Below are 27312 nucleotides of genomic sequence, written 5' to 3' on the forward strand. Positions count from 1 at the left end.
TGTCAAATTCGCTAGATTTGTTTTGGATATAACGTTTGACGTGATGAAGGAATACCCAATGAGATTTGAAGAGTTGACGATTGATGTATAAAAACTTATTTCTCTTGATGAATTTGGAAAAACTAGGTTGTTGTTTCTTCAACGTGATGTTATGATAGAGGTTCTTTCTTCTCAGAATAAGGGGATGAGTCATGCATGAGTGATCAATGGTTTCCTTTGATTTGTTTGGATTCAGTTGATTCTTGTTTTTGAAAATTCCAAATCTTACTCTATCAGAGTGAAGGTTTAGATGCCCCTTTATGACAAAGCGTGTCAAATGATATGGATAAAAGCCTCCTGATCTGGAAACTTGATTTAACAATTTGAAAATTTTAAACAAGTGTTTTGAGATAAAAATCCGTAAGATGGTAAAGGATTCTGTTGATACTGATGAAGAGATTTCCGGATTATGATAGGAGAGATATCCTCTATTGCGTGATTCATTTAGGATTCTGACAATGTTCGTTTTGACACAAATTTAGCTCAAGAAATAGTTTTAGTGGTTTGTTTTTGTCACTCTAGTTTGATGAAAAATGATGTGGATGAAAAAAAGCTTTTAAAAATGTTTTTGAAAATTTCAAAAAAATTCTCAGTTTTGCCCTCTGTTTTTCTGTTTTTTATCACGCGCTAGAATAGAGTCTACATGCGCTACTGAAATTTCTCTATGCGCTAAAATAATAACCACACGCGCTAGGCTGCCCCCAGATACGTGCTAAAGTTTTTGGACTGTTAAAATTGTTTTTGCAGCTGTTGAAAAAGCTATGCGCTATCCTGGGTCTGTGAAGCGCTAACTGTTGGACATTATGCGCTAATGTTTGGTTCCCACGCGCTAAGTTGTTGCTTCCACGCGCTAGACTGTTTTTCTGATGCACTAAAGGATTTTGCACTGATTTGTCTTGGGATCAAACACTACTATTTGGAACCGACGTGCTAACTTGAGGTTTGGATGCGCTAACAAAAGTATTGTACGCACTAAGAAGTTGCTCTTATGCGCTAAAACTGCCCTGATTGAGTTTTTTGTGAATTTTGAAATTTTGTTGTGAATTTTTCAAGCTTGATGGATGATTTTCTGAAGTAATAAATGCAAGCACAGCACAAAAAGTACAACCATTTTGCCTAATCTAACAAAAAGTGTATGTTCTGCGAGGATGTGTTCAAATCCCCAATGTTTTAACAGGTTTTGAGACAAGTAATACACTTCAGAAAGACTCTTTAGTCAAGGGTCATAAATAACATCATAGCCCATTGGTCTCGATACTCCATCAGCTCAAACAACCATGTCACCCCTTAGAGGGCGCTCGTTTTTTTGCCTTTTGCCAGAAATTAACTCAAAGTGAATCGCTTCATAATTGAGTAGCTATCTTGGGAGATATATGGTGAGTAATCTTGGGGACGGATTCTTCCCCACCCTTGCACTATGATGTTATAAATGTCTGGTTACTGACTCGGTTCAAAGCTTCTATTTCTGTGGTTTGTAATCAGGCTTCTCGTTCGGCCGTCAGTGATAAACTCCCTCAGGAGGCTTCCCAACCTTTAGAACAAAGGCTTTACGTATCTCAAGGATACTGGGGGAAGGCTAATCACTACGTGCAACTGTTGAAAAAGACTTTCGTCACTTTCCACATTTGATTATAGTGAGTTGAAATTCTTGGCGTCAAAGTCATTCCCCACTTAGGTCGTTCCATTCACACTGGCCATAAACGACTTTAAGAGTTGATTCCAACTCCTTGGGAAGGCAGACCTGCTAAAGGTTTTATTGCTTGAAGTAAAGAAAGTTGTAAGAGTGGTCTGGATTTTTGATCACCCAGTTAAGGGGAGAGCATATTCCTTCCACTTTCGAGACAAAGCAATCAAATTGGTTTATTTTATTCTTTCAATTCAGTGATTTGCTAAAAATCTATGTGGAGATGTTGCTCCACAAAAACATGGTGTTCATTTTATCCTTTCAAGGCAATGATTTTCTGATCTATGAAAAAAAATTTGGTTAGCAAAGTAAATTCGATGTTCTGGTTAGCAAAAGAAATCGCTTAAAAGAAAATGGCCCGCTCCACCTGCAAGAAAATTGTTAGAGTCCTGCCAAAAGTCAATGGAATAGTTAGAAAATTTAGATTTTGGCAAACTTCTACAGGTCTAAATTTTAGTTCGATTACAATTTTAAATTTTTGCTCTCTGTTTGTGATGCACTACAGAAAGGACTGTACGTGCTACACTACAAATTAGATGCGCTAAAATTATGTCGAAAAGCGCTAAACTGTTTGCTGGATGCGCTAAACAGTGCGTTGAAAGCGCTGCTCTGTTTTTTTTTTCTCCCGCGTTGAGACCTACAGGAAAAGTGCTGATTTGATGCGCTAAAATATGGCCTTCACGCGCTGGATGATGGGCTTTAAGCGCTAGATTGTTAACTAGATGCGCTATCTGACAGACCCGAAGCGCCAATATATTTTTTACATGCGCTACTCTGTTTTTCGTCCATGCCGAGACCTACAGGAAAAATTTTTGTGTGGGTTATGCGCTAAAGAATGGACTTTACGCGCTAGAGTAGAGACCCCACGCGCTGAACAGTGGGCTGGATGCGCTACTCTATTTACTGGATGCGCTAAACAGTGATTTGAACGCGCTAATTCATTTTTCCCGCATGCCTGTAAAAGAGGTTAGTTTCAAAAACCGATATGATATTTGGGGTCAGGCCCCACGGTGGGCGCCAGAAATGTATGCGGGAAAAGTGGGCTGATAAAACTTAATATGTGAAAATATTGCTAAATACTAGTCCACACACACACACAAGACTTCTTGGTGCAAGCTATGGAGTAACGTAGTATTACTCAGCTTCCCAAGGTGGGTCCCGTGGTTCTCTATCTTACAATGTCCCTCAAACCAATGTTTTTGCTCTCAGATCACTAAGCAAAATGGTTTAGGGATGGCAAATGCAAGAACGAGGGATGTTTTGATAGACTTTAGAATGAAAGGTATGTTAAGCTATGTATGATTCTAGAAATGCAATAAACTAGATGATAAGATGACAAGGTTAGTATGAGTACTATCCTAACATGATATATTTAGTCTATGATTGAGCTAAATGATAAAGAAAGTATTCTAAACATGCATATTTAGACTAATTTCTATTCTAAAGAGAGGCTAAATGATGAGCATAAAATGATATAAGAAAGCTTGAATGTATTTGAGCATAAGTGTGATGCTACAAATTTGAAGGATGATTGTTAAATGGAGGAATGAGAGCTCTATTTATAGCAAAAACAGGGCAATGGATGGTCAAGATTGAATGGTTTAATCAAAGGTTGAGTTTGAAAGTTGGGGATCCATGTTTGTAATTGGCACCAATGAAATGGTGACAAGTGTCAACATAGGGTTGGGTTGAGAGAAGGGGTTGGAGACATTAAATGTCTGAGAAGACCTCATGGTTATCTAAAGGGTAAGGGTCAAGCTTAAATTAGGATTACCCACTGGATTAAGAGTTAATCCAAGGATAAACCTTTGTGCAAATGATTAAGAGATAATCATGGTCAAAGCATTAAAGGCCTAATGAGACCCTTGGGTTGGATAAAGGTTGAGTTAAAAGAAATTCTTTAACCATGTAGGAGGGTTTGAGTTAACCATTAATGGTTATTGGAGACTTTGGGGGATTAAGTGGTTGAAGGTTGGAAACCTTTAATGGTTATCAAAGACTTTGAGGAATTAAGTGGTTGAAGGTTGAAAGCCTTTAATGGTTATCAAAGACTTTGAGGGTTTGAGAAGTGACCTCCTCTTGCTTAGGAATGTAACAAAGTTTAGAGGAGGGGTTAGGTTAATTAGAAGCGATTAGAAGATTCTAGAAGGGATTAGAAAGGGGTTTGGAATTTTGCAAGTGGATGGAGGGATAATAGGATTTAATTGAAATAAAGTAATTTAATTCAATTTGGTTGCAATTAAATAAATTTGATTTATTCAATTTAGGATAACTATTTAATTAAATTTGAATTTAATTAAAAGTGGATAGGGGGAATTTAATTGAATAAAATGATTTATTCATTAAATGGGTATAATGAATTTAATTTAAATAAATTGAGTAGTTTACTTAATAAAATAGAAGAATGTGGATAATTTAATTAAATTGGATTTAATTAAATAGAGAAATGAACATAAAATATTCATTTAGGAATATGGTCATTTTTATACGTCTACACTAAGGACTTTAATACATTATGTGAAGTGAATGGAATCAGAAGACAGCTATCAGCACCTCGGACACCATAGCAGAATGGAGTTGGTGAAAGGAAAAACATAACTATCTTGGATGCAGCAAGAAGTATGTTATTTGAAGCAAATTTACCACATGTGTATTGGAGAGAAGCAGCCAACACAACTATCTATACATTCAACAAAGTTCACATCAAAGGTGAAACCGATAAGATCCCTCATGAACTATGGTTTGGTAATACTCCTACTCTCAAGTATTTCAGAATTTTTGGAAGTAAATGTTATATTAGAAGAGATGAGTATATTGGCAAATTTGATCCTAGAAGTGATGAAGGAATATTTCTTGGTTATTCATCTAAGAGAAAGGCATATAGATGTTTTAACAAGAGATTGTAGAAAATTGTTGAGAGTACAAATGTAAAGATTGATGAACAATTCAGAGGAACTTCTAGGTATATAGACTCTGAACCAGCAACATAAATTGTGACAAATGAACCTACACTAAATCCACCAGTACAGAATGAAGATCTAGTTACCCCAGTACCATCAGAGGAATCCACAGTAATTGAAGAACAACAACAAACTAAGACACCTCGGTATGTAAGATTGAATCATTCTAAAGATTAGATAATTGGAAACAAATTTAAAGGAGTTATGACAAGAGGAAGATTGGCAAATGAAGAGGTATATCTTATTTCTCAAATTGAACCATCATCTGTTAATGAGGCATATGAAGATAAATTTTGGATTAAAGTTATGGAAGAAGAATTAGGACAAATTGAGAAAAATAATACTTGGACATTAGCTCCCCGGCCTAAAGATACAAATGTAATTGGAGCCAAATGGGTATTTAGAAACAAACTTAATGAAGATGGTAAGGTTGTCAGAAATAAAGTAAGATTAGTGTGTAAGGGATATTCTCAGAAAGAAGGAGTTGATTATAATGAAACCTTTGAACCGGTAGCTAGAATTGAGGTAGTTAGACTATTCTTGGCCTTTGCAGCTCACAAGAACTACAAAGTTTATCAAATGGATATTAAATGTGCATTCTTGAATGGAGATCTTGAAGAGGAAGTCTATATTAAACAACCTGATGGATTTTCTTTGATAGATGACAATGATATAGTTTGCAAGTTAAGAAAAGCTCTGTATGGATTAAAACAAGCCCCAAGAGCTTGGTATGCAAGGTTGGATAAGTATCTTTTAAAGATTGGTTTTACTAAAGGAAATGCAGACATCAATTTATATTACAAAATAACTAATGATGACATCTTGATTATAGAAGTATTCATTGATGATATAATCTTTGGAGGAGAAGATGGATTATGTAAAGAATTTTCTATTAAAATGCAACAAGAATTTGAAATGTCTATGATTGGAGAAATAAAATTCTTTTTAGGATTGCAGATTTCATAGACTGAAAAAGGTATATTTTTGAGTCAATCCAAGTACTTGAAAGAGTTACTAAAGAAATTTGGGATGGAGAACTCTAAACTGACAAGCACACCTATGACTACAAATGACAAATTATCTCAAAGGGATGAATCTACACCTGTTAATCCAACTAGATACAAATCTATGATAGGAGGTTTACTGTATTTGACACAAACCAGGCCTGATATTATGAATGCAGTATGTATTGTTTCAAGATTTCAAGGTAATCCTAAGGAAAATCATGAATCAGCAGTAAAAAGGATTTTCCGGTACTTACAAGGCACTCCAAATCTTGGATTATGGTATCTTAGAGATGAAAATTTTGATCTATGTGCATACACAAATGCAAATTGGGAAGGAGATGCGGATGATAGAAAAAGCACCACCGGTGGAGCATTATTTCTTGGAAAGAGATTAGTTTCTTGGTTGAGTAAGAAACAGAGTTGTACATCTTTATCAACAACAGAATCAGAATATGTTGCAGCAGCAACTAACTGTACATAGGTACTTTGGCTTAAGCAAATGTTGAAAGACATAAAGGTAAAATGCAAGGAACCTATTCCTATATATTGTGATAACACTGCAGCAATTGATATATCTAAGAATCTGGTATTACATTCTATCAAACTGAATTTTCTAATGGAAAAAGTTGAAGAAAAGGAGATAAAACTGGTTTATGTGAATACTAAAGAACAATTTGCAGATATTTTCACAAAACCTTTGCCTAAGGAGACCTTTCAATATCTCAGAGATCAGCTTGGAGTCATACCACCACCGGTAGAGACTTAGACAGTTGATGATTGTCATCAACTGACAAAATTAAAAGACAAATCTTTTACTCTAGTCTTTGATGAGGAAGCTACTTCTCAGGGGGAGTAGTTGGTATTGATTGGTATTGGCTGGTACATTGAATTGATTGGTATTTTGTATATGAACTTGGTTTTATTATAACTTTGGCATTTGATGTCAAAGGGGGAGAGATATCTATGGAAAAACACATTATCTTTTAGGAGAGATTGGTATTGAAAATCCTTGGATAAACACATGTTGCTCCCAGGGGGAGAGATTGTTGATCTTTGGTATTTGGCATTTCTGTTTTGGCACTTTGATGGTTTTTCCATCTTGTGTTGCCATCAATGCCAAAGGGAGAGATTGTTGGTATTTTGGTATGGTTTTGTCATTGATGTCAACACCCACTAAAACACTAGCACTTTGGAGATCCAGCAACATTCACCGGCAAGCAAGTAACTATTGCACAGTTACTAGTATATGGTTCACCGACAAGATATAATGTTCACCGACAGGATATAATGATCACCGACACTTGGAATGATATGGAAGACACTTGGTAATGTCGAAGACATCGTGTAGACACTTTGTTGTAAAGAATTAATATTTGGTATATTAATATTTACATATTTGCTTTTACCGGCAAATAGGTCCAGGGTTACCTAGGGTTACACCGACAGGTTTATCTTTTCTAGATCAGCATGGCACACTATGGAGATGATTTATTATTGTTGTAAATGCATTAAGCCGACATGTTTAATCGGTTATTGCATCAGATATTATATTGTTTGTAAAAAATTTTAATTGTAATATCTTGTAGAGTCGACCTACTAAAATTGGTCTTCAGTTATGGTATAAATGTAAGATCTTATTTGTAAGATCGAGTGTGGAATGCGAAAAAGAATTAAGAGAAGGTATATGCGAGATTTAGCAGAGTTATACATGAAGACATCATTTGAAGGTGAAGCTAGGTTTTTGTAGAAGCATATCAGCATTACACCAGTACTGAATCCAGTATATGAAGATGCTATTTTGTGCAGTACATTCTTATTGGATTTAATCATCCAACTGTAGTCAGTGTGACTCCCATTTTTTGATTGAGCAGTGAGCTCTAGGCTGTTGGCCTTTCTGCATGTGCAGACCCCATTTATGTACACTTACTATCTACAGTAGTATCATCTGATTGTGGGTAAGGTTTCCCACCATGGTTTTTCCCCTTACAAGGTTTACATGTACAAATATTGGTGTTATGTGTTATGGATGACTTTATGTTTATGTTTCATGCATTAATCTTTACCGGTATAGCAATTTACTGTTAACATTGTCTACCGGCATACTTAACTGGTTTACCGGTATTAAGCATTAAGTTGGTTTAATGGTTTTTTATTTGAATTTACTTAACAACTGATTCACCCCCCCCCCCCCTCCCCCCCCCCCTCTCAGTTGTCTCTGGGACCTAACATTGAGAGGGAAAGGGAAATCCCCGATGCTGATGTTGTTAATGATGAGAGTCAATTTTGATGGTTTTGGGCAAAAATTCAATCTTCATGAAATTGGTATGTCATAAAATTTTTTATTCGTGACCTATACGTTTGTGACTGTCCTTGGAGTTTGCAAGGAAACACTTGCAGGCACATGTTGAAGGTCACTGCCATGCAAAAGGATGTATGAGATGGTGGTGAAGTTGGCTCTTGTATGTGTATATTATAATATTCTTTTTTATGTGGGCTACTGAATCTTGTGTGTAGGATTACTCAATTGTAATATTCTTTTTTCCATTTTTTAATTTTTGGAAAGCTATTAAATGAGCATCTCAAATTATTAATCAGGGTGAGGATGTTCCATGAGATATTGAATTTGTGGCAAATCTAGTAGAGACTGTGACACTTGATGTGATCGATGATAATAGATGTAATGTTGTTACTTAATAGTCACCTCCATCTCCTATTGATGATGTTTCACCCATGCACACAATGACGTTGTGGATTAAATTAGTTGATTTCTTGAAGAAGTTGTCACAAACAAGGCCACAATTAGCAACACAAATGCAATCCATCTATTCTTGTGTCTAGAAGTTAAAGACGGATCTACAACAATTGAATGCATTACCTTTTGATTTCAGTCCTAATTTGGATCCAATTGCAATGAACACTTTTCACACGCGTCCATGGTTTAGTGTAACTAGCGATCATGTTTGGCTTCGTAGGCATCACAGGAATGGTGGCAGGAAACACATATCAGCTCTTAATATTCCTCAGTTAGAGTTTTTCATGTTCCCTTACAATGGTAAAAGGGGAGGAAGGGCAATAACCAATCTCAGCAAACAGGTGGACCGCTTGTCGTAGGTATTGCCTTTTTTCCATAGAACACGGGTTTGTTAGGGACTCCCATTTTTTAAAATTCATGTGCACATTTTTAATATAACTAACACTTGCTCAATGCATTGTTCATTTGCATCCAATGTTTATAAAGCATCATCAACTTCTATCCCAAGAATTCCTCATCAACGTCTATCTTTTGACAGCAATATGGGTTCACAACACATGGATTATGAAGAATAGTGACTAGTACGTACAATTTTTGTTTTCCTTCTTTCTTTATATTTAATTTTCCATTAGTGATTACAATAATAGATGTGTGCAAGGAGTCACAACCATTTATGCATGTATTATTTATTACATATCCAAATCTGTAAATGTACAATTGTCATGTAATTTAGAACATGGTGTGTTTTGCAATTCTATTTTTGAAATAAATACATGGTATGTTTTTCACATTCATCGTGCATTTTATAAAACTTTGTTTGTTGCCATGTAGGTTGATGATGCACATTTATCTTTTCCACAATGAGCGGACACATGGATTTCACTTCTTTTGCACATTCTTTCAGGTTTTTAGATATGTATTTCCTTGTTTTGAAATTAATTTTCTATTGATAGCACTGAAATGTTATGCCATTTTATGACCACAACATAGTGAATTCACACCGCCATTGTCTTCTTATGTAGGTTATGGGCCCTTTTGGCCAATGATTTTTTGTCTTTGTAGGTTAGTGTGAAAAATCAAGGCATGAGCCACCCACGTATGCAGTTTGACATCATTGCTTGCTAGTGGTACGTGATGACAAGGGATCTATGGTACTACAACATGGAGATAGGATTGTGTATTTTGTTTTGGCGGGGACCGGTGAGAGTTATTTTGTCATGCACGATGACATACAAAAACACGCCAAGACGGGTGACAGAGTTGTTTCCGATGAGTGGATAGACAGTGTCTCTTATGAATTTCCAAGATGGGCCTTGGTCCTCGACTACACCAACTTGTTATGTATGGGTCGCATACTCAGAACAAGTAATGTATTTTTGATGATCTAAGCTATATTTGCTTGAATCTGATTCTTATGTATCATTTTTTTGGTTCCTGCTATTTTGTAAGACTCCCTTATGGATGAAATGCAATTTGGTGACTCATTTCACCATACTTTGTTGCATGTTAAGCGAACTGCTCAAGACCTTGAACATAAATATCATTTGACTATTTGAATATGCATCTTTAAAGATAATACAAAACTTCACATACTCTTCTCTCTTACGATGTGCAATGGTATTAAATGTCCCAAATGCAAAGATGTGCATACATTACTGGATGGTTGTGCCACTAAGAACTTCATAATTATTATCACAAATCACATACTTTTCTTTTTGCCATTAATGTTAAATAATGATGCATATATTTGATTTGTTTTCTCAATCCCTGTAATTTAAAATCTACATGTTTGAGCTCTATTATATCTTTACAATGCACTTTAGCTGAAACAACTTTTCAACTATAAATACATAGCTGCAATAAGTTTTATCTTTTTCATAGTTTACATGTTTACATTATGCTCCACACTTTGCTATACTCTCTTTGAAGATACTCAATCCATTTTCTTTCATGAAGGCATGCACTGTCAAACACTATTTTTAGCTCTTTATTATATATAGTCTTTGTGACTAAAATGATTTCCTAACAAGGAAAGATTATCAAGACTGCTTACTATAGTGGCCTTTGATTGAAATTTGTTGCTCTAAGGTTTAATATTACTATCCTTTAATGAATCCTAACCATTATACTTCTCAGGATAGTCATACACTCATAAGACCCTACCTCTAGGATCATAGAATTTATATCTACATTCTATCATTAACACCTCATTGACACATGATACCCTGTCTTGAGGGGATTGTATTCATGATTATCCTAATCCTCTGTGCATGTTTCCCCTTTGTGAAACTCACTAGAACCCATTAGATGACGCTTCTATAGACTATAGCCTCACTATCTTAAGGTGATGCAGGAGCACCAGAGTAGTTCAAACTGACATTTTGATTTGACCTCGGTGAGACATCGATATTGGTATTGGTATGTTCTTACCGGTTGGTCTTGCAGTGTGTGGCAAAGGAGAATTTTGGGTTGCAGATGATTTTTCGTAACTTGTGGATCATTGAGCGATGTTGTTTTGGGCCTTGTCTGATGTTTATGGAGGACTGCGTGAAGTTTTATGCATTTGAAGATGTTCTTGGTGATTTGGGCCAACATGTTATCGTTCACACATTTTATCATGAACCAGTTGGTCTTTGGCCAACTTGATTGAGTTGTTATCGATTGTGGATGGTATAAAGGGAAAGTTTAGAGATTTATTTTGGAGGATAGAGGTCCAAGAAAGACAAGATCGAGCAAAGATGTAGTTTTTCAAAAAGATTCTGGTTTGGGAGGACTGAAGTCTGGATGGACTAAGGTCTGGATCAGTGTAGAACAATGCAGACTATTACTGGAGGCTTATTTGTTGAGCAAAAGATCTATGGATCTTAGATGTGTGTTGTATGGATTGTTTTGTAATCTTGGGCTGAGGTTCAACATGTGTAGCCACTGAAGGCATATGCAATTTATTAAATGATTATAATTATTGATTTATTTGGTTACCGGTTCCATCATGTGTTACTTCTACCAGTTAGGTTTCTCTTTATCTTTTTACTGGTTATATCTTGTGTCGTGTTACCAGTTGTCAGTATCTTGCATGGTGTTTTGTATTATAGGATGCAAGGCAGGGATGTCCTTCATTGTATATCCCTATCTTGACTGTGTCAAGTGGTATTAGAGTAGGTTTGTGAACCTTTTGATCAAAGAAGACCTAGTTATGAATCGGTTGGTTGGAAAGGAAGTTGAGGTTACTTATAGACTTGTTCAAATCGTCGAACGTGAGGCAATACAAGGCTTGCAAGTAGACTGCCAAACCTAGAGCTTGAGCTTGAGGCAATTAGTGGGTGGAGACTTGAACAGATCGCCGAACTAAGGTAGGCTGCAAGGTAGACTAGTAGATCACCGAGGAGAGGCAACCAAAACCTGTAGTTAGACCATCGAACCCCTGAGGTAGTTGCAAGTACCTACTGACATATCACCAAACCAGATCAAGTGATGGGACTCACTTTTTAATTAACCTCAAGAGTTTGATGCAGAAGCATCAGACTAGTTCAAACCGACATTTGGATTTGACCCCAATGAGACATCGATCCCGGTATTGGTATGTTCTTACCGGTTGGTCTTGCAGTGTGTGGCAAAGGAGAATTTTGGGTTGCGGTTGATTTCTGTAACTTGCAGATCGTTGAACGATGTTGTTTTGGGCCTTGTCCAATGTTTCCAAAGGACCACGCTAATTTTTATCCATTTGAAGATATTCTTGGTGATTTGGGCCGACATGTTATCATTTACACGTTTCATCATGAACTGGTTGGTCTTTGGCTAAGTCGATCGAGTTGTTATCACTTGCGGATGGTATAAAGGGAAAGTTTAGAGATTTATTTTGGAGGACAAAGGTCCAAGGAAGAAGAGATCGAGCAAATATGTAGTTTCCAGAGAGATTCTAGTGCGGGGGGACTGAAGTCTGGATGGACTGAGGTTTGGATCAGTGCAAAACAATGTAGACTATTACCAGAGTTTTATTTATCGAGTAGAAGAGATTTGTGGATCTTAGATGTGTCTTGTATGGATTGTTTTGTAATCTTGGGTTGCGATCCAACATGTGTAACTACTAAAGGCATATGTAATTCATTAAATGGTTATAATGATTGATTTATCTAGTTACCGGTTCCATCGTGTGTTAATTCTATTGGTTAGGTTGCTCTTTATCTATATCTTGCATGGTATTTTGTGTTATAGGCTACAAGGTGTGGATGTCCTTCATTGGATCTCCCTACCTTTCTTGTGTCATAAGGTTTTTGTGGTTATTAATGTCATTTCTCATTGTATGCTCTAATTGTTCATTCGTTGTCTTTAGATTTCTTATGCATGGAAACATAATAGTGATCTTACTTCACAGTCATCTTTTGGTGTATTTGGTGACTGCCCCCTTGGTATCTTGTGTTGTGTTATCGATATCTTGCATGGTATTTTGTGTTATAGGCTACAAGGCGTGGATGTCCTTCATTGGATCTCCCTACCTTTCTTGCGTCATAAGGTATTTGTGGTTATTAATGTCATTTCTCATTGTATGCTCTAATTGTTCATTCGTTGTCTTTAGATTTCTTATGCATGGAAATATAATAGTGATCTTACTTCACAGTCATCTTTTGGTGTATTTGGTGACTGCCCCCTTGGTTTTGATCAACTTCATGACTATTATAGTTTTGTGGCTGCTTTGTTGGACATTTTGACTATCTTGAATTGGATACCCTTGTGATTTGACAGTCCTTTAAATAAATCTCTTAACTCATATCACTTATATCTTCATTTTCATTATGCATGAGAGGGCTAATATATAACCCTGCTCTAGGGCCTGAAACTTATTTTATTACCTGCATTATTTATGCCCTATATTTTACCACTAAGATAGTATTGTGATTTCTTTTATCAAAACCTTAGATGAGGGTTATTCAATACTTCTCCAAGTATCCTTATGCTATTATGGGATATTTGATACCATATGTACCAATCATGAGCGTAATGCCTCTATATTTGTGTAGGATTTATGGTGTTTGATGGTTCATTCTCTCATTAAGTCTACTACACTGTGAAAAGACAATGACTGCCTTAGGGCTCTACTTCTTACTGTACTTGACAATGATTCCTACTTTTGAGTTCCTTGTAGGTGACCACTATGAAATGGTTGTAACAATAGATCTTAGTCTATGTCTTTAAGTCTATACTTAGCAACATTTTCCTCTATCTCTATGCATTTGGTGGAGCAATACCCTTAAATTCTATTTACCATTGTTTTGCATGCTTGCAACTCATCTTTGCTTCCTTTGAACACTGGGTCTGCACTTTTGGAGATCCATAAGGCTCTTTGACCTCTATATCCCTGCAACTTTATGGATGCTTGATCATATATTTGACTATCATAGCAAAGACTTTGATCTATTAATTTATTCTTCCATGATGTTGTTCATAGATATGATGGTGATGCTTAGAGTTCCCTTCCTATGATTGACATTATCATGTGTTAGGGTTCCCATAGATACTGAGAGGGGGGGGGTGAATCAGTATCTGACTGGTAATGAGATTTTCTTAAAATAGAACATGCAAAACATAAAGTAACAGTATACTGGTATGCAAGAATTAATGTAAATAACAGAATCAAAAACATCCACATGAAAAGAACACCATAACACAAGATGTTTAACGAGGAAACCCGGTGTGGGAAAAACCTCGGTGGGATTTGTGACCCACAATATTCACTTACTGGCCAATAAGAGAATATTACTTACAATAGGGGCCTGCACATGTAGGAAGGCCAACTGCCTAGAGCACACTGCTCAATAAGAAGTCACACTGACTTACAATGAGGATTATGCAAATCCAATGATCTGTACTGCTTTACAATAGCATCTTCAATGCCAGATTCAATACCGGTTCTTGCTCTGTTCTTTACATATACCCTTGACCTACAATTTGCACATTAGGTCTACCTTATAATTTTCTTTATGCTTCCTATCCATATCCTACAAATGACTACAATGATCTCTTTTATATACAAGAGTCATTTTACAATTTGCCAAGTCGGCTTACAATAATAAACAAAATATTACATATCAAAAATCCTGTCAGCCTCTGTGTCGGTATACATGTTCTCTTCTGTGCCGGTGTACATCTTCTGTGCCGGTGCCTGTGTAGATTGATCTTGCTGATGTTGGTGCACTGTCTTGTTTGAATAATGCTTTTCCGGTATAATGTCTTGCCGGTGCCATAGGATTGCAAGGTTGCCATCAATGACAAAACCTTCAATCACATACAATGTCTCATTGGAATGTCCATATGCCAACAATCTCCCCCTTTGGCATTGATGGCAACACTCATGAGAAATTTCAAAAAAAGATATCCAAAAATGTGTAGACCAAAAATGTTACCAAAAATGTGAGAACTCCCCCTGAGCATATGATCCCTGTGTTTTTGAATTTCTCATCCTACTACTCCCCCTTTGGCATCAATGACAAAGGTTAGTAGAGTTTGTAGTTGTACCAATCCATAACCTCAACCTTGTAGTTGGGTAGTTATTATCTGAACAAGATCTCCCAAAATTAAGTTTATACCATCCATAAACTTCTTACTATCTTTTATTGTTGTCTCAGTTCTGTATACTGTACCGGTGAGATGCTGCAAGTGCTTTGTCGGTGTTTTGCCTCCCTATGTTAATGCCTCTGAGATTTCCTTCCATAGAGATGCTAAATAGTCCAATCTTGGACTTAGTTTAGATCTCAAGAGTTTTGCCTTGTTTATTATTTTCTCTCTCTCTTTCCAATTTGAGCAATTATTCCTCAAAATTTGCTATCTTTTCCTCAAAAATTGATAATGTATCAGGTGAGTTAACAAAATTATCTGCAAGTTTATTGATCTCTTCCCATACCTTGCTCATCTTTTTGTCTACATCTATGGTCAAAAAGTTTGTCTTACAGGTGTCTTTGCACAGAGTTTTGTACTCTTTCAATAAATTGCACAGTTCTGGTAGAAGTGTGTCAAATTCCCTATTACACTTCTTTATTCCTTCCTCAAAGAATTTTTATTTCTCTTTTCTACAATTTCCTTTATAGTTTCTACCTTTGTTTGCTCAAAATTTCCAGAAATATATTTACAAAGTGTATCTAACTAGCCTAAAGAATCTTTATTGTTTATATTACAATTAGGAGCTATTGATTTCAAAAATGGAATTGAATCATCTATTGCTTTATAAGCTTGTGAGCTATAATCAGTTATTTTCTTGATAGATTCAAGTAATACCTCAGTCACATTTGATGGTGACCCAACAAACTGAGTGCCGGTGGAAGTGACCATGCTAGTATTGACCTCTGGTAGGTCTTTTTGTGTCTCCATCTCTTTAAGCACTGGTTTTCCTGCATCATTTCTTACCGGTGGCATCTGTTCTAGAACCTTTAGCTCTGTTGGTTGCTCTGTTTGTGTTTCAGATTCCATCTTTTTCTCTGTATCTGCTGCCAGTTGCTCTATGTTTCCTATTACCAGAGGCTCTTTGGATATACCTGATTTATTTTTTGTATCCTTATCTACCACTATGTTGATCTTCTGAGTATCAACATTCATAGTATATAGGACTTCAGGATTAAGATTATTATCCTCTATATCCATACTCTCAGCTGTGGGTTGATCTTCAGCAGTTGTTGTTTTTACCGGTGGAGTATTTAGAGGAGGTGGGGGTAAGTTGTCTCTAATCTTAATACTTGGTAGTCCACCAACTTTACCTTTCCCTTTGTCCTTCTGATATACTAGAATGGGCTTAGGATTCCTATATTCTTCTTGTTTTTCTTTTTCAACTAAGAATATATCCCAACCATTTTCTGTTTCCTTTGAAACCTCTGTAACTCTACTTGCCATCAGTGAAATTTGCCGGTGTGTAGTGGAAAAAACTATCTAGTGGCTTGAGCTATCAGATCATCAATTTCTTTAGGTGAGTTAACCGGGTATACTGCAAGTAATTTTTCTATTTTAATTTTCTTATCCAATTCAATTACTCCTTATCATCATCTTATAGGGTGTCATAGATTTTCCCTATGTTTTTCAATTTACCTTCCTCTGTGATCTCATTCAATAATATATCAAGAGGGGCCAAGTCAGTGTTTGTCTTTTTCTTCCTTTTGGAGGTCAGCTTCTTCTTAGGTGTGACCTTTCTGACTGGAGATCTCACAACTTGTTGCTTCTGTCTTGTCCTTCTAGGTGAAGGAGTGGTTACCGGTGAGGGGTCTCTTTTCCTAACAACTCTTTTAAAAGTTGCTGGAATATCTCCTTCTGAGGAAGTACCTACCGGTGATAGATGAGTTTCAGGTTGTTGGGCTGCCAACTCATCTTCAGTTATGCCGGTTTTCTTTAATACATCTTCCTTTATGGCTTCTGCTTGTCTGGATCCTTTTCTCACAAATGCCTCAACCTTTTTCACTCTCTTCTTAGATTGAATTTGACTTTCTATGGTCTCAGCACTACCAAATACTTCTTCCTTTGGTTCATTGGGGGCTTCCAGAAGTGCTTTGGCATAAGTTTCAATGATATGATCATCGGTCTCATAACCCATCCCTGTTACCCAAATTGTCCTTGGGATGACTACTTCCATCCAGATCTCATCCTTTTTTATTACAAAACATATATCATCCTTGTATTTGTTGACAATTTCCTGTGATAGTCTGATTCTTTTGTTCATTCTGACCTTTAGTGCTTGAAAATACTCATTGATATTCTTTTCTTTGTTTTCACCCATGTTGTTGAATAGGTCTGATAATTGTTTTCCTACCGGTATGTCAAATCCAAAATCTTTGTTGCCTATACCGAGAGCCTATTTGGTTATATGTAGCATTAAGCATACAAGTAAATTTCCAAATCTAAAGGTTCCTTTCTTATCTTTCTTGATTTTACCTAGGTTATCAATGAATTCATCTTTTAACCATTCACAAACGTCAATTTTCACATTGTCCTTAACCATGTCATAAGCACTCTTTATGCATAAACTGGAAACTGAGTTAAGCCTATTAGCATGAGTTACTTTGTACCCTAAAATCATGCTAATGAATCTCACATTTGTATCAGTTACATCATTAACCCTCAATGATCTCTTGTCAGATGTTGCACTAGTTAACTTCGTTACTAGGTTATTGGAGACCTTCTTAGTCTTGTCAGGTCTGTTACCGGTGGAAGGTAACCCTGTTACTACTTTCACAGCTTCCTTTGTAATTTTGTGCACTGAATCAAGCCAAAAGAATGAACCATGTACCCTGCTTAAAACTATCCTAATCACTTCCTTGGGAAATTCAGGAATGCAGAGGATTTCAGTGAATCCTAGGGTTTCAAATTTATGTTCAGGTTTCACATTTCCAGAATTGTCACATATAACAGTCTTATACATGTTTTTAATTTCTTCATCACCTAATTCCTCTATGTTGCAATGAATATACATTCTAGGGTCTTCTGCATAAACAACACCTTTTGGAATTTGGGAAGCACCTGTATTGTCATCTTTCTTAGCTACCTCGGGAACTAGCTCAAACACGGGCCTAGGGCATTTTATAACCTCGAATACTATAGGGTTTGCTATGAATTCAGGTGTAGAGGAGGATGCCATGATGATAAATACCTTTTTCTGCCTTTGGATGGATTGATTGCTGAAGTGCTTTGCCTCTTTGCTCGAAATGCCTTAGCTCGGAAATCTTCGTGCTCTCTGAAAGTTTGAATGCTCGGTGAAGTGAAATGGAGCCAAAACCTTATTTTATAAGGTCTTTTCTACTACCTACCACATTAATTGCTTGTCGGTAATGTATTAGCTCAACTTTATTTGCCGGTAATGAATGATTTTCAACTTCTTTTCTCTAACTGAGGGAATAATAGCACATGTGTCATTAGATTGCCAAACCCTCAAGATAATTTTCTTCAATTTGATGAAGAACATCCTGTCGGTGGAGCATCATATTGTCCTGCCGGTGGAGAATTTGTTGGTTCTACCGGTGGAGGAGTATCCCTAATATTTAGATCACCTTTTCTAATCCATTGCTTTGAAAATTCTTGCTTAACCTCTTCAACCTTTTCTTTACCCTTGAAACTAGTACTTTTGTTGTCTACCAATGTACCTTTACTTCTACAAAATTTAGCAATATGACCAATCTTGTTACATGCATAACAAGTTACATTATTTTTTTGAATAGATTTCCCATAACTTATGCCGGTTTGTGTTCTGCATTGATTTGATAAATGACCAAATCTTCCACAAACATAACATCTTACATTCATTCTACAATTTTCAGAGTTATGACCAATTTTGTTGCATTTGGAGCATTGACCGGTGGGAGGATTGATATTCTGATAATTCCTAGATCTACATTCATTTTCCCTATGACCATATTTATTGTAGTTAAAGAATTTTCCATTGAATTTGTAAGTATTAGAAGGTCTTACTAGTTTGTTGTGATCCTGGGTATTTGCAGTACCGAATCTTTCTCCAACTTCAAATCCAATTCCAGAAGTGTCACCTTTGGGTTTTTGATTCTTCAATAAGGTACCAAGTTCTTCTGAGCTTTTCTTGAATTTTTCTTTGTGTTGATTTGGAGTTTCCAATTCCCTTTCCAAGATTTCTTTTTGTCTCATTGGTTCATTCGAGTCATTCTAAGTATGCATCAGATCTGTTTTCAACATGTCATTTTCATAGCTAAGTCTTGTGTCCTCATTTGCTGCATCACTTAGTCTCCTGGTCAATTCTTCTTCATTCTTCTTTCTGTCCTCAATCTCTTTGCAAAATCTCATAGTCATATCCTACATTTCATTTTTTGTTGTCATGATCTCTTGTTTCAATTTTCTTATCATATCATTTAGTGATTCCTTTTCATCATTCTCATTTTGCAATTTTTCACAAAGTTCTCTTCTCTTATTTCTTGTAATAGTAAGATTTTCTTGAAGTGCCTGAATAATGTCCTGAGCTACTTTTAAATCATCTTCTAATTTGATATTTTCAACTTCTCTGTATCATAGTCAGTAAGAGCTTCTTCAAGTTGCTTCATCAGATTTTCCATCTTTACCAGTGTCAAGATCTTCCTCAACCTATTAGGCTTCTGAAAATAGAGGACCAGGCTCTGATACCAATTGTTAGGGTTCCCACAGATACTGAGAGGGGGGCTGAATCAGTATCTGACTGGTAATAAGATTTTCTTAAAATAGAACATGCAAAACATAAAGTAACAGTATACTGGTATGCAATAATTAATGTAAATGATAGAATCAAAAACATCCACATGAAAAGAACACCATAACACAAGATGTTTAACGAGGAAACCTGGTGTGGGAAAAACCTCGGTGGGATTTGTGACCCACAATATTCACTTACTGGCCAATAAGAGAATATTACTTACAATAGGGGCCTGCACATGCAGGAAGGCCAACTGCCTAGAGCACACTGCTCAATAAGAAGTCACACTAACTTACAATGAGGATTATGCAAATCCAATGATCTATACTACTTTACAATAGCATCTTCAATGCCAGATTCAGTACCGGTTCTTGCTCTGTTCTTTACATATACCCTTGACCTACAATTCACACATTAGGTCTGCCTTATAAATTTCTTTATGCTTCCTATCCATATCCTACAAATGACTACAATGATCTCTTTTATATACAAGAGTCATTTTACAATTTGCCAAGTCGGCTTACAATAATAAACAAAATATTACATATCAAAAATCCTATCGGCCTCTGTGTCGGTATACATGTTCTCTTCTGTGTCAGTGTACATCTTATGTGTTGGTGCCGGTGTAGATTGATCTTGTTGATGCTGGTGCACTGTCTTGTTTGAATAATGTTTTGCCAGTATAATGTCTTGCCGGTACCATAGGATTGCAAGGTTGCCATCAATGACAAAACCTTCAATCACATACAATGTCTCATTGGAGTGTCCATATGCCAACATCATGATCACAAAATCTACTGCTCTTTTCATCATTCAGTGTCCAAGTCACCGTAATATGAGAACTCTTGTGGCCATGTAAATACTTTCATTATTTTAATCATTTAGCTCTCTATCAAAACAAAATAGCTCTTCATTGTAACCTTATGACTGAAAATTTCTCTAAATTATCCTCTATCATTTAGGATCATCTCTATTACTTTATGCTCCCACTAAATTCCATACCCTTTGTGGTTGTCTTATGATAAATACTAATTGTTATCTACTTCCATTAATCTCATTTCTCCTCTATGATTGCATCATCTCCTATCAAACTGGACATCTCTCTTGATTCCCTTCTCTTAGCTAAGAAATACGTGATTGCAACTACTATCATACATTGTGGCTTAGCTCTTTGATATCTTGTAGGTCATGATATGCCTATCTTCATGAAATTATACTTATTTCTTTCAAGGGCCATGAAATTATACTTATTTCCTTTCACGACCATGAAATTATACTAACTTTAAGAATTTCCACCATGACTATATCCATGACTGCACTTTCTTTTATACATTTACAGACCTATCTTTAAATGATCAATCATGCTAATGGTTGCCCTATTTACTGTGCACTATAAACATCACCCTAGAAGACTTGGGGTTTGGAATGATTGTGATGGATATCTCTCCAACTCAAAAAACTCTTTGTGACTATCCTTATATGCCTTGTGACTTGAAACTGAAGAATCTTATCACCATCATGATTGCATTTTTGTCTCAGACTTCTTGAATCCTTGAGGGATCTTCACATAATTCAGTTCACTATCTTGCATCTTTATATTACTTCAGTCATATTATGATTGTATGTATTTCCCTTTTAGACCTTTGAAATCTCATTGAAGCTACTCTTTGACCCTCCATTAATAGTGTTTAACTCTGTGAAGTCTACTGCTCTTTGTTTAATAGTCCCTCTATATTTTACTCCTTATCTTCATTGTGAAGCAATGAATGTGCTAACTATTTTTGATGAATAGGCCTTCTCTATTAGAAAATAATATTAAAGTAAATATTCACAAAAAAAGGTCGGGGGACAAGATCACCCTGCGAGAGTCAAACGACAAGAAGCTGGAGCCAAAAAACAAAGTTATTCATCAAAAAAAACTTCCTCAAGCAACCAAAGTAGTGGCAGTCGAGGGGGGAGGATCTTGATCATCTTTCTTGCCCCATACATCAGTGGGGCCAGAAGTGGGGTCCAACATGGACCATCCATCTTCTGGGTCTTTTTCTTCTTCTCCTTCCTCTCTCCTGGGAGGCAAAATAGCTAGAGCCAAGCGAGGAAATTTAGAGGTGGTGGTAGTAGGCCACCTAGAACCATCGCCGACAATAGAAGCCAAAATAACAGGAGCAGTAGAAGGCCACCCCGAGGTAGAGCCAGGATGTGGAGGAGAATCCAAGCGACGCCTTCACGCGTCATCTCCACAACTAGAGGAGTGGCAAGGAACCTGGGACCGCGGGGTTTGAGAGCATTGGGTAGAGGATATTTGGCCACGACGATGGCCACAGAGTGGAGTGCGGTTGACAAAAATAATAATCTAGCTGCACTTTGGCAACCGCACAAGGGGCATTGCCCCAATGCTGAAGGAACTCCTTTAAGTGGCCCACCTCAAGAGCCACTTTATCGACTTGTACCTGAATTTGCATTAATACATTATTACAAATGCAAGCTTTAGCATAGATCAAGACATTAGTGTCCAAAGAGTTGTGAGTAAAAATAATAGCATTTCTATCTTTCTAAAGAGTAAATAGGATCTCCATTCTGAAAGCATGCCATATCTAGGATAACTTGAAGGGGATTCTAGGTGAATCTGCCAGAAGAGTCATATGCCAAGAAAAGGGCTCAGGCCGAAAAGGCTAAAAGAAATTGTGGATCCAGCTCCAATACTGTTGAGCTCTTCTACAGAACCAAAAAATGTGCATAAAAGTTTCTGGATGACTACAAAAAGGGCATCGGGGATCAGGACCCCCAAATGTTTAAGTCTAGAACCCAAAGGCAACCCTTGAAAAAGATCACACCAAGCAAAGTGTGCAATCTTGGGTTCAGTGGTGGCTGACCAAACAGAAAGAAACCCGAGTCTCCAGGATTTCTAAGAAGACTGCAAATGCCACCGCTGGTTAAGAATATGGACCATAGGCAAATGGGGCACCAACCAAAGGTAATCCATCTTGGGTTTGTAGCTGGTGAAAGGAGTCCAAGGATACCACTTCCAATCCTTCCACTAAGGTCTGATAGACTGAATGCCAATCTTATGTAATAAATGTGAGGATAAGGTCAAAACCAGAAGGTCGTAAGTTTGTCAATTAGGTCGAGGCAGATGAAACTAGACCTGGAGGTCATCCCATGACCGAAGACTCATAGAAACTCTAGAAAATAGGTCCTTAGGTGTTCAAATGTCGCGTTTGTGAAAATGCAGAGCACTAACACCCTAGATTTTGGCTAGCGGTAACCCTTGCACCTGAAAAAAGAGGTGACCACAGAGGTTGTGTTGATTCATAGAGATCCCATCATGAAAATCATCACCCACCCACCAAAGCCAAGGATTAATAGCTTCCCAAGCACGCCAGATGCTTTTAACAACAAAAGTACCCTAGATCTAAACTGGGTCTTTCATAATGAGAAGGGTTTGAAAACCAATCCCTTGTTGGCAATTGGCACTCAATTGGTTGGTTTCATTATGTTGTCATTGATGGAAACATGGTATCTTGTTTTGGCTTCATGTTTTGGTTCAGTTGTGTACCGGCAGGCACTTCACAGACACTACACCAGCACCGGCATCGGTAGGATGAAAGGATTTCTTTGGTTACCGACAATGTACACCGACATGGTTTAGAATAAGGTGATCGGTATTAGAGGCTGACATCTCTTGGATCCTGCATCGATAATTGGTTTTGATATTCATGTATTTATGTTATCTAGATGACATGTATATTGATATTGTAATTATCATTGTAAGACAATATAAGGCATGATAAATTGTATAGGGTATATAGGTCAGTTGATTAGATCATTTTGAAAAACCATCATTTTGTGAATGTGTAACTAGGAAGGAAATGATGAAGGGGATGTGAAATATATCAGAGAGATCATCTATGTGAGGATATTTATGTAAGGGATATTTTGGTAAAGGGTTTAGGGTTTCAGACTAGAACTGATAAAGTTTAACCAGAATTGTATTTTGGCATAAAAGATGCTATCTTAGCAGTTCAATCATTTCTCTGGATTGAAGTCTAGATTTATATGTAGTCAGTGAGGCTCCTTTTGTGATTCAGTAGTGTGCTCTAGGTTGTAAGCCTTCCTGCAAATGCAGACCCCTATATTTTGTAATATCTCTTCATATGGCCAGCGGATTGATATTGTGGGTCACAAATCCCACCGTGGTTTTTCCTCTTTGAGCTTTTCCACGTATAATTCTATGTGTTATGGTATTCATTTATGTGATTGGCTTATTGGTTTCTTTACTTCTTTTAATTCTATATGTACTGGTATACCGGTTGGTGTATACATGCTTTAATAAGGTTAAAATTGATCATACTGGTAGAATGACGATTCACCCCCCCATCTCAGTGTTCTTAGATTCCAACAATTGGTATCAGAGCATTGTTCCTCAGAGGAAGTTTAACAACTTGAGGGAGATCCTGAATCTGGAATCCATGGATATGGGTTTGGAAAAGCAACTTGAGATGACACTTAAAGATTATGATGTTGAAAGGATGAAGAACTTGAAGTTACAAAATGAATTGAATTCTTCTCAGGAATTCATTCTTGCCCTACAAGAGAGGGTATCATCTGTTCAAGCTAGGAGGAAGGAACTTTTGCAAAATCAGGATGATGAAGAGAAAGATACACTTAAGGAATAGTGTCAAAAGATGAGTCAGGAGAACATGGTTATGAGAAATGAAATGCAAGCTATAACTATGAGAATGTCTAAAGAGATTGAGGACCGAAAGAGAAAGGAAGAAAATCTTGATGTATCTCTGAAGAATAAATTTGAAGAATGTGGTAGGTTGGTTCATGAGAATGATATGTTGAGAACTGATTTAGTACAATCCCAGAGTAATGAAGAAGAGATTGAGAGACAAATGATTATGTCTGAAAGATTATCTAACTACTGCAAGTGAGTATAAAGAAAAAATCAAGATTAGTTCAGCATAGTTGGATGAGTTATTGAAGAGACAAAGGCAAAATGGAGATTCCAGTGGACATAGATTTGAGCAAGGACGGAGTTCTGGTACTGCTAATGAAGATCAAAACCATAAGGAACTAGTAAGATAGTTTAATGCTTATAAATTTAATAGTAGATGTTTTATTTGCAATAAATTTGGTCACATGGCTAAGCAATGGAGAAATAGAGCAAATCAGAACCCTCATTCTGCTCCAGGTCAATGTTCTAAATGCAATAAGTATGGTCATAAGACAAAAGATTGCAGAATGAATGTAAAATGTTATGCATGTGGAAAATTTGGACATATGGCTAATCAGTGCAGGTCAAGAAATTATACCAATTTTATCAAAGCAATTAAAAAGAACAATGTTACATGTTATGAATTTAACGAGGTTGGACATATTGCTAAGTTCTGTAGAAGCATAAATCCACCGGTTGGTAATGGAGGATAAAATGAGAAAGGGAAAGAGAAGGTTAATGAAATCTATCAAGATCATACCCAGAGATGGGTCAGGAAGACTGAAGAACAATCAGTAGATGGGAATGCATTAGTTACTTATCTGGCAAAGGAGGTTGCTCCTGCACCAGCAGGTAGCTCATCTAGTAACTAAGGCAGATGCTTTAGGGGTAGGAAAAATTCATGAATATGTTGCATATGCATTAGAAAGAGGTTCTAGAAGATGTTCCAGACATTGGAGATGCTTATCTGACATGGATATGTTTTGTTCAAGATCCGGTATCCTTCATCGGAAGTTGTGTCGAATTGAATTTCATCCTCAGAATGCTACCTGCAACAAGTTAGTTTCACAAAATACAAATGGAAATGCTACAGGAAATCCAAACTCAACCAATGAAACTACATGAAATACATATAAAATAAAAATACTAGTATTACCTTCATGGTTTATGTTCATTGTGTCCTAACTCCATCATTCCTGGTTGCAGATGGTGTGCTCTTAGACAATGCACTGATAGCTTCCAATATGGCATATGAAGAATGGACTTATAACTGATAGTTAACAAATGCTATGATATGAAATACTACATGATTATGCTAAAATGATTAGGCTATATGATAATTTCTATTTGCTTCAAGATTAAAACTCACGGATGCCTAAGTTCCACAAATGATTTGCTTGAAAATGCACTTGAAGTCTAACTCTCTCTCAAATGAAGCTCTTGATTTTATAGACTTTGAGAGGATGAGATGATGTGGCTTAGATCAACAGTCATGATCAGATCTGCAAATTTGGATAGTTGTGAGCAAAGGTGAAGGTTGAGAGAAAGGGGGAAGGAGAAGACAAGTGTCACTCATCTCACCTTGACTGGTTTGCTGACTGAGGGAATCGAGGGATGGTTAGAGAAGATTTAGGCATGATAGGACAAGTGGACTCAAGTCCTTCCTAAGATGTAGGGGGTGTTGGAGATAATATAGGAGATGGTTATGAAATATGTGTACGTACACAATATTCATTAAGTTTGGAGGCTGGAGATAAATGATGAATTAATATTTAAGAAATATTAATTTCCTTAGCCACATGTTTGATGAGTTGGCAAAGGGAAGATGAAGTGGAGATGGAAGGTGAGTTGGATAAGAAAGATTAAATAATTTAGGAAATCATTTAATAATTGAGTCTATAGGATAGGAGAATAACTATTAAATATTATATATTTAATTGTTTGGAAAAGATAATTAAGTATTGGATGTTTAATTAACTTGGTTAAAAGGATAATTAAATATTAGATATTTAATTAATTAGAAGAATAGGATAGATGAATTAATTAATAAAATATTAATTAATAGAAAGACACGAAAATGAATTAAATAAATTAATCTTTTCAAATTAACTATTTAATAGAAGAATAATCATTAAATAAATATAAAATATTTATTTAATCACTCATAGCCATTTTTATGTGTATACATTTTGCCCCTCTTTGAAATGATGTCAAGACAACATTGTTTCAAAGATTAAATCAAGTCTCGATAATGCACTTGACGAAGATTAAAATCTTGATTGTGTGCCCTAGATACTAATTTTTGGATATTGATTTGATGATGATGCCCCCTCAAGAGATCGTTTGTGCATTAAAGGCATGGATGATCTCTTGATAGAAGAAGAATGTTATATGAAAGATAGATTAGTGAATAGATTGCAGATTGATAAGATTGATTGGATTGAGATCAAGTTTGGTTTTAGGAAGGACGCATCCCGTATAAGAAAAAAGATTCTCAAAATGTCTGGTTTCAGGAAAGATAAATCCTGTATAAGACATGATAGATGATCAAAATGTCTGGTTTCAGAAAAGATACATCCTATATAAGACATGATAGATGATCAAAACATCTGGTTTCAGGAAAGATACATCCTGTATAAGACCTAATAGATGATAGTTGAATGAATGATGAAGATATTAAAGTGAAGAATGATTCCATTAGATGATGATGCTGGTGTAGGTGTTGTAGGTGATCCAGGTGTTAGACCCACAAGCTTGAGAGGTAGTCATGATTCTTGACTTGATTTGTATTGATGGGACTTTGTAAATTATTGATTATTTTTGTGATATCATTGTATACTTGGACTTTTATTGTTTTATGATGATATGCAGACATGGACTCTATATGATGAAGATCTCTATTATGCATGTTACTTTATTTGATGATGATCTATATGCATGTTACTCTATATGATGATGCAATTATAAATGTTTTTGATTTTTGATTTTGATGATC

This window comes from Cryptomeria japonica, chromosome 10 (genome assembly GCF_030272615.1).
Source record: "Cryptomeria japonica chromosome 10, Sugi_1.0, whole genome shotgun sequence".
NCBI classification, from domain to species: Eukaryota; Viridiplantae; Streptophyta; class Pinopsida; order Cupressales; family Cupressaceae; genus Cryptomeria; species Cryptomeria japonica.